This window comes from Pecten maximus, chromosome 13, assembly GCF_902652985.1.
Source record: "Pecten maximus chromosome 13, xPecMax1.1, whole genome shotgun sequence".
Classification (NCBI taxonomy): Eukaryota; Metazoa; Mollusca; class Bivalvia; order Pectinida; family Pectinidae; genus Pecten; species Pecten maximus.
This window is the reverse complement of record NC_047027.1, coordinates 26,706,950-26,716,778: the sequence shown is the minus strand read 5'-3', so window position 1 is coordinate 26,716,778 and position 9,829 is coordinate 26,706,950.

The window sequence follows — 9,829 nt, the reverse complement described above, 5'->3', positions numbered from 1 at the left end:
TTGCTTCAGCCTGGAGAGTATTTCCCACCTGGAACATTTGTCGCCACGGATAACTATGCCAGAAGGAGGTGGAGACAGATACAGTACCTTTCAGATATTTTCTGGAATAGGTGGACCAAGGAATACTTACCGCTTCTGCAAGGACGCCAGAAATGGATGAAGAAACGACGCAATTTGCAGACTGGAGATCTTGTGCTGATCGCTGATAGTACACCTAGGCATGCGTGGATAACCGGTAGGATTCAGGAAGTTGTGAAAGACAAACATGACATTGTGCGATTCGTGAAGGTTAAGACCCCTTCCAATGTGTTAACGCGCCCAGTGACCAAACTCGTGCTCTTGCTCGAGTCAGACATTGAGTAATGGATACGGTGAACGCTTGAGTGAAAGGACATTTCGAACTGAAATGTCAGATGTACTTTTGTAATTGTAATTATTTTATGATTAAGCATAATGATTTAATTGATGTGTTTGATGGTTATTAGGCCGTTTTTGCGAATTGATAATCTCGGTTGAAGCCTCGATTAAGGGGCCGGTATGTTACGGCCTAAATGTTAGTTTTATGTTGAATTTATTGTTTAGTTTCATTTGTGGTAATTTTGTTAAGATTCCGGAAAATACGGTTATCCGGTTTCCGGTTTTAGTATAGACGAATATTATGGGATAGCGTTATCCAAGCGCAGCACATGTTTTGAGTATGAGAAGATTCGTTCGGACTATCGTAGGATACGATACGGTAACTAATTACTGTTGAATGATTTGAATATGATTTATGCTTGTTTAGGAATCCATGTCATCATGTTATAATGTCATTTTGGATAATTCGGCCAATATATAAATATGTCAGTGAACCGTGGACAGACGACAAGTCCCTCGTGCATTCTAGTCTATCACTTGATTTCTGCTGTATTTGTATGCTATGATATGATTGATACATTGCTGTTTCATTGCTGTTTAACTCGCTATAAATGTGTAAGAGTAATAGTATCGTAATAGTATTGTATTTTGCTATATTTATCAGGTTCGGTTAAATTCATTCTGGGCCGAAATGTCCTAGTCTTGTCAAGTCATGTGTATTGTATACTGAATAGTAGAGGGCGAGTTGTCTCGATCTCATCTACAGATCAAACTCGTCATGTGTTATAGATGATAAGGCATAATAGTAACTGTTGCTTAGTTAATTAGTCTAATAAGTACTGTTTCTTTTCGTTACAGTCAATCTATCTACGTAGAACTATCATTGAGTCACTACACCTGTACTGTACATGTATGTAGTTGAATTGATGTCAAAGATAATAAACACAGATGAAGCCAGGAAGATGGAATTGACCTCATTTATTATTACGATAGCCGGAACGATTTCGAGGCGTATTCGACGCCTACAGTGCACAATGGTACAATGGCTGTCAACCGATACAAAAGAACAGAAAAAAGAGAGAAAAAAAACAACAAGCAAAACAAAAAACACTATAAAAATAAAACACAAGTACAAAGAATATCAACCATAGCGTTTATCTTTTGACAAATAATTAAGGGACTTGATAGTAAGATTTCGCCCCTTTTCAATGTTTGCGGGCAAGCGCTAGAATACTTTAAATTAGACTATTAGCAAATACATATCACTTTATTTGAAAATTAAAAGATTGCACACATCAAACAGTTTGATGCGTTCGAATAATCACATTACCTTGTGTTGAAACATGGCTAATATTTCTCAGTCTCAACTTGTACGCTGGTATTAAATTTCGTACAACACCACTATGTAAACTTTCTGCTAAATATTAGAAGGGTATTTATTTTCGCGATATAATTAATAATAGTGAATATAGCGAAATAAAATCCCGCGAATATTAAACACTATACAGCATTGTACTTATATTAATGTGTTTTTAGTTAATTTTATTTTGTATATAGTATACTTCCTTGATTAGATATAATTGATCACTAGACAAACCATCCAGTTGGGTGTTGAGCCAGATCTGTTCCTGCACCGTTTCCAGATGAACGAGATGCATGTTTTCCATTGATTCGCATTCAGCCAAGGCACTGACAAAAGTATGCTTGTTCTGAATAACATAATACACACTTCCGGTTCCGGTTTGGTTGTTGTAAATAATGGTGGTAGAACCATAGGCGCCTGAAATAATGCAAATGATAAACACTTGATCAATTACACGAATCAAAAATATATCAACAAATATCTAAATTTTGAATGCAAAATAGGTTAGAAAAATAAACTTTAGATTGTTGAGCTAAAACGTAGTCTAATAGAAGATGGCAGAAACCATGGTTACCGTTACATTGACACGTTTCAGAAGATATGACGAAAAGGCCCGAGTGGTTTTCCGATTGGAAAAAAGAGAACACTTCAGGTCTTTATTCAATTAAATTCATTTTTTAAAGTCGGTACATGTACATATGATAACAAATGAACATTAGCTCTAGTGAGCTATTAAAACCGAGTTTACCCGATTATACCCGATTATACCCGATTTAACCCGATTATACCCGATTATTCCCGATTATACCCGATTAAACCCGATTAAACCCGATTATACCCGATTATACCCGATTTAACCCGATTATTCCCGATTATACCCGATTAAACCCGATTATACCCGATTATACCCGATATACTCACTCTTTGACTTTTGTAGCGTGATGAGGGTGATGGTCATTCGTATAGCCCTGGAAATATTTATTGTGTGACGTACAAAAAATAATTGTAAATTTATGATCGCATGAACATCGTGTTATCATAATAAATTTATAATAAATGATAAGTGATCATTTTTATTTTTTGAATTTAGTTTTTTCTTAATTTTTAACTTAAATCCTCTATTTCTAAAGAACATGTCTATATTTTGTTCGCATGCATGATTAAATATAGCAAAACATCTATAGCAATATTCAACAAAAGATGTTAGATGCGTATATAGAGGAAATTTATTTCCTGTCATAGTCTATTTAAATCGAGTTATTTAGTCCGCATTCAGATATCTTGATATGTTTCAAATAAAGTTTACGCGTACAATTGTATACATTTAAAACTCCGCTGGAGATCTGTCTTGAGTTTGGAGGACGCGGGTTCGAATCCCAGTCTGGTCGCTGCATTTTCCCTTCCCTCTTATATTTGACGCATAACTAAATACCCACGGAGCTTGCATAGCGTCCAGTGGGTGTCTTCGTGGTCGAAGACTTTGTTGAAGGAGAGAGGAGGGAGACGCTAGAACTGTCTGGTGTATCACCGAACACCTATCACGTCTTACTAATAGATGATGCTTGACGTCGGCAATAAAACAATGCTTTCAAACTGTTTGTGGATTTGATTTTCTCGTAAAAACAAACGTCATGCGAAAACGGATGTATTTCGAAGGTTGTAGAGAACAGTAAACCGTACAGTTCTAGACTAATGTAACGACCATCATATCATTTTGTAACCAGATGGCTACCAGACGCGTAAGTGAACATGGGCTATTGTCTATGATGTCTATAGATAGCCTGGCTACTAAGTGACCTTACGGAGTTGATGTGAATTCCAACTGACCTTACGTAGTCTATATGAGTAACAAATAATCTTACGTAATTTATGTGAGTAACAAAATTTAACTAACGTAGTCTAAGTGAATTACCAAATAATCTTACGTAGTCTAGGTGAGTTACCAAATAATCTTACGTAGTCTGTGTGAGTTACCAAATAATCTTACGTAGTCTAGGTGAGTTACCAAATAATCTTACGTAGTCTGTGTGAGTTACCAAATAATCTTACGTAGTCTGTGTGAGTTACAAAATAAACTTACGTAGTCTGTGTGAGTTACCAAATACACTTGTACACTAGACATAACACAAGATGACTGAATTTCATATGTATCTGATATGTGTAAACTCACTATTACACAAATAGATATCAACATGTTCGAATAATCCAGAAAAAAACTAGTAAAGCCCGTCAAAATACTTGGATACATGGATTTTTTCGACTAATGAAGATTCTGTATACAGTTCTAAGACTAAATGATAAATGATGACGTAAGAATGGCACCCTAGCCTAATCAAGGGCCAAACAAAGTATAAAGGTACACACGATTTTGATGTATACAGTTAAATCGACATACATGGCAAAACCCAAAGACGAGAGAGAACGAATGCGTCCCTTCAGTTAGAATAAGTATTAAGGAATTGAAAGAAGAGCTCTTTAAAACAAATTATATTTAACTTAACATTCCATTAAATTTACTTAAATAGTAACTAGTTGGTGGATCTTATTTTGTCCCCCATTAGGCCTACTTCCCTTTAACTTCCAAGATCCTATGCTCCCAAGACGAATTACATTTCATTTTTGTTTGTCCATTTTACAATGAGAGCGGGGTTCTTTAAATGTATACAAAAATGTAAATATTATAAAATACGACCATCTAGGTAGTCAAATTACAATTAAACATAAGATATTAAAAAAAAATAATCTAAATTTCGGATTGCTGCTACAGTAAGTTAAGATATTTTTTTCCAAATTGCCCATCCTCTACGATATGTCTGTAATACCGCGAATCCCCAACCCAATTTCGATTGTATTATGTGATGTACATGTTTATGATGACCAACCGAAAAGTCAATAAACTACTAAACACAATTACTGTAATTGTCGAGATATAACATCGTGGTCTATAGCTAAAGTTCGTACGTCTGTTACAATACATCAAGCATTGTTTGGTACAGTTGCCCCTATATTTACGACCACAGGGGATAATTTGTTACAGTCTACATGTATTTTGATATCCTAGTGTGTATAGCACATTTTGAGACGTTTTTTTGTTGTTTTTTTGTTGTTGTTTTTTTTTTTTGGAGGAGGGGGGGGGGGGGGGGGGGGGTTTAATCTAGCCCCCCCCCCCCCCCCCCCCCCCCCAAAAAAAAAACGTCTCAAAATGTTATACGCACACTAGGGAGAGCACCAAATACATGTAGACTGTAACTAATTCTCAAGTCCCTGTGTTTACGACCACTCTGAAGAACGACCACCCCTTGTGTACTTACCAGTATTCCGTCAAACGTCCTGCCATCATCTCTCTCCCTAAACCCTAGTAAAACACGTAAATTATGATATATTCTGACATTAAAATAAAGTCTAGATTATAACGGTTTCGTTCAAAGATCAGAATTCTCTTGTCAGTTCCGTCTAACAGCTAAGGACATATCAGACGGAAAAGTTACCATTTATACCCGTCAATTATATATCTCTACATTACGTCACTGGTAATGTCATGTAAACAATTAAATACGACTCTTACTTCAATTTATTGGCCCGTAGTATACCAATGCATTTTATTGCAATACATTTATGGATTTATTGAACATGCAGACAATAATAGGGTATTTGACGATGTATTTATCCAATTCAAAATACGACTATGAAAGCTAACAACACGCTCAAAGAGGTAACAAAAAAATGGTATTTGTAGTTTAAAATGAATGATAATAATGAAATACCTAATGTAGGTCCCTATTAAATTTCAAATGCATGTGAACAGTGGTAAACTAAGAAAATTGCTTTTTTACAAAATTCATGTACGTGAATTACTCCAGAAGTGGAATTAACGGAATGTGGATTTCGAAAATTCCAAATATATTTCGATCAATCAAGAACACCCCTTGCTAAAGAACGTTTCTTTCACCAACACGTTCGATTTTCCTAAACTTTACTCTATCATTGCCCGTTCTAATCTTAAGGGACATCCCTTCGTTTGAGTGAAGTTAAGGTCGTAAACATTACACAATTTACAATTTTACATTGTTGTAAAAGTTATAATTTATACATTTATACGGCAGTTTTACTCTCAAGATAAACCAAAGTTCCTCGAGTATTAAGTCCTGAAAATTCTTAATTCGACCCGACGTATCGCTAATTACCGCAAATACAAACGGTATTTGTATACAATACGCATTTTCCCTGTATATTTCGGCGTTAATATCATTACCTGTAGGCACAAACACTCGTATAATCATTATTTGGACATAAATTTCATCAATAGAAATTGTGCAAGTTTTCTGATGTCCGAACGAAATAATGTCCCTTTAAGGACGTCTTTCTCCTGTAGTGAAAACGTTCTTTTACAAGAAAATCGAACGAGAATATACAAACATAAATATAAATTATACGGGGGCATATTTAGTTAAGGTCTAGGGCTCCTTTCAGTTGAAATGTAAAATGTAAATTTAACTTATTTAACTACTAATCACGCTTGTTGGCCCGGATTAAAGCGCGTGAGGGGTCTTTCTGTGGGAGGAAACCGGAGTACCCGGGGGAAAACCCGCGTGGTCTGGCAGGTGACCCCATATATATATATATATATATATATACCTTTTCACGTCCGATCGGGGAATCGACCCCCGGCCGCCTAAGTAAAAGGCATGCGTGTTACCACCCATGATGAAAGATGAAATTGTGCGAATTATTGACTTTCTGATCGAAAAAAAAATCTTTGTTGAGTTTGTTAACACGATATTCCAATAGATTATTGGAATACCTATGTGAACAAACTATGCCCCTCCTACTATGATAAGCTATGCTACTTCTGATTATAAAGAAGTTATCAGACCAGGTGACAGAGACCTTGAAAAGTCGTGCAATGTCACCGATAGGTATATTGACGATATGTTATCTTTAAATATCAAAATCTTTATTGACTTTATTGTAGGTCATACATACTCTGTAGAACTCGGAATTCAAGGACACTACAGCCTTTATCAACTAAGGTAAAAGATAACCGTGATGATTTCAATGTTCCCTTCCTTGATAGCAACATCCCTGTTTCCCCTACATACGATATTACATGTCCCAGTTGATTCGATATTCAAGGACTTGTTCCCAATATGACGATTTCCGAGACAGATCTCGACTGCTGACAGAGAACATATAGCAGCACAAGGTTACGAGATGTAGATAGATGTCGATCATAAACCATTAGGGTCGACATCAAGATCCCGTGTGGAAATATTCTATGTTCTTCCGAAGTACGAATCAGACTTGTGTAATGCTTGTAGATATGCTTAGTGGTTCCGTTTTCACCACCCAAATTCTCATTTGAGGCTGTGACTTCACCAGGTTTGACATAGATTTGTCAGAAGACGCTTACTTTTCAAGGACACATGGGCCAAGTTGTTCAAAAGGTGATTAAGCTAATCACATTTTAAATTTTTCAAATCCTGATATAATAATTTCTGGTAGAACTAACTTGACAATTCTTAATTCTCCTCTAACTGGCAAATTTAAAGACGACATACTCACAGGTTTTGCAACAATTAATGAGAAATGAAATTCACTAATCAAGTGATTAAGCTAACATAACCACCTTCTGAACAACTGGGCCCTGGTCTCATTCTCTTTGTAACTTTTCAGGAGTCTTCATACAGATCTATATGTTTGTCTACGTTATTCTCTCGTTTAATTGATAATGAGCTTGAATTATGATTTCTTTATTACAATTGTATGTCTGTAATTTTTGTTGTTTTACTACACAATCATTTTGGGCCAATAATAATTACATTTGTATTTTCTAAAAAAATGAAAAGTGTACAGAAAAATAATTTTAAGAAAATGAAAATTGTACAGAAAAATTAATTTAACAGAGTTCTGTTAGGAGCCGATGTTAAAGATTGATCTATGGAGCTCTTCAAAATCTACATTTTACTTTTCGACTTCTGGTTTAAACAGTGTCAAATTTGTTACTGTCTCCAGATTATATCAATTAAATTCTCATCTATCACCTGTATTACCGCAATACCGGCCTACAGTATGATGCTGATTTTTCAACAGTATCAGGCCTTGACCCTGGCAAACACACCACATCAAATTTCGTTTTTTTTTTTTAAACTGACAATCCGGGATAGTCATTCAATGAAAATTCCTCTATGTTTAATTTTTGAAAAAATATAAACAAGGCAATTTTAGCAATATTTTTTTTATAAGTGTTTTATTGATTTTTTTTTTCTCACTTCAGCATTAAACATTCATTAACAAGGTCATCCAGTTAAGTGTTTTAACAGTTTTCAAGATTTCATCATCAAATACAACCTAATTTTAAACTATTTAAAATCAGTTTTCAGTTTTTATAATTCTACCCTTAAATTCATCAGAAAAAGCAAAACAAAATCTTTTTCAAAACAATGGATTGAAATTAAAACGAATGTTGCTTACATGAACATTTCAAACAGTAAAATTTCAATAAACACACACACTCACCCTCAAGAGAAAAGTCATTATTATTGAGGTATACAACACAAATCTCTCTGAATACATTTCAATATTGCAGCTTGGCTGCTACAGCCTCCGGAAAATGTGGTTTATCAAAACAATCAAAATGCTGTTTAATATACCTAAATGTTGATACAGTAAATCTTCTCATCAGAATTCTACTTAGACACGAATATATAGAGGTAAAGCACTATAAATTGTCAAATCAGTCAAAGGTCCAAATACAATATTGTATATATGATGATATTCTGGGTCACAAACCCCTGTACAATGTCAATGTTCTGAGTCACAAACCCCTGTACAATGTCAATGTTCTGAGTCACAAACCCCTGTACAATGTCAATGTTCTAGGTCACAAACCCCTGTACAATGTCAATGTTCTAGGTCACAAACCCCTGTACAATGTCAATGTTCTAGGTCACAAACCCCTGTACAATGTCAATGTTCTAGGTCACAAACCCCTGTACAATGTCAATGTTCTGTGTCACAAACCCCTGTACAATGTCAATGTTCTGGGTCACAAACCCCTGTACAATGTCAATGTTCTAGGACACAAACCTCTGTACAATGTCAATGTTGTAGGTCACAAACCCCTGTACAATGTCAATGTTCTTGGTCACAAACCCATGTACAATGTCAATGTTGTAGGTCACAAACCCCTGTACAATGTCAATGTTCTTGGTCACAAACCCCTGTACAATGTCAATGTTCTAGGTAACAAACCCCAGTACAATGTCAATGTTCTTGGTCACAAACCCCTGTACAATGTCAATGTTGTAGGTCACAAACCCCTGTACAATGTCAATGTTCTTGGTCACAAACCCCTGTACAATGTCAATGTTGTAGGTCACAAACCCCTGTACAATGTCAGTGTTGTAGGTCACGAACCCCAATACAATGTCAATGTTGTAGGTCACAAACCCCTGTACAATGTCAATGTTGTAGGTCACGAACCCCAGTACAATGTCAATGTTCTGGGTCACAAACCCCTGTACAATACATATGTCAATCCCCTGTACAATAGCACTTTTATATATAGTTAACACAATGTATTGGCAACTTTTCTAAGTTCAAGGGGAGACAACTTGAACAACTGTACTGTGATATAAATGCCCATATGTAGCCAAGCTTACATTATTGTAAGTATGAACTTTTTTATAAAATCAAGTTTGATATTAATTTTGATCTTACATTGTTACATATGCAAAAATAAAATATAACTGTTATTCTTGAATATTTCAACTTCTTCACACTCTATACAGGATCACCACAGCACAAAACTCAATTTAGCTTTGAAACTTACCAATGATATTTCAGCTATGCATACAAACCATACATGTACATAACAACCTTTTATGTTTCATGTGCAACTTAACTAAATCTTAATAAATTTCACACATAATTCTGATTTCTTCGATCTTGTATACCACAAACTTCTACAAACACAATTTAGATATCAGCTTATAAGATATCAGGGCCCGCGAAATTAAGATTCCTGATATGAACACAGGAATACTAAATGAAATATTATTTGTACAGGTATGCAAAGTTCAGGAATTAGTAAATAAGTTTCAGATAATA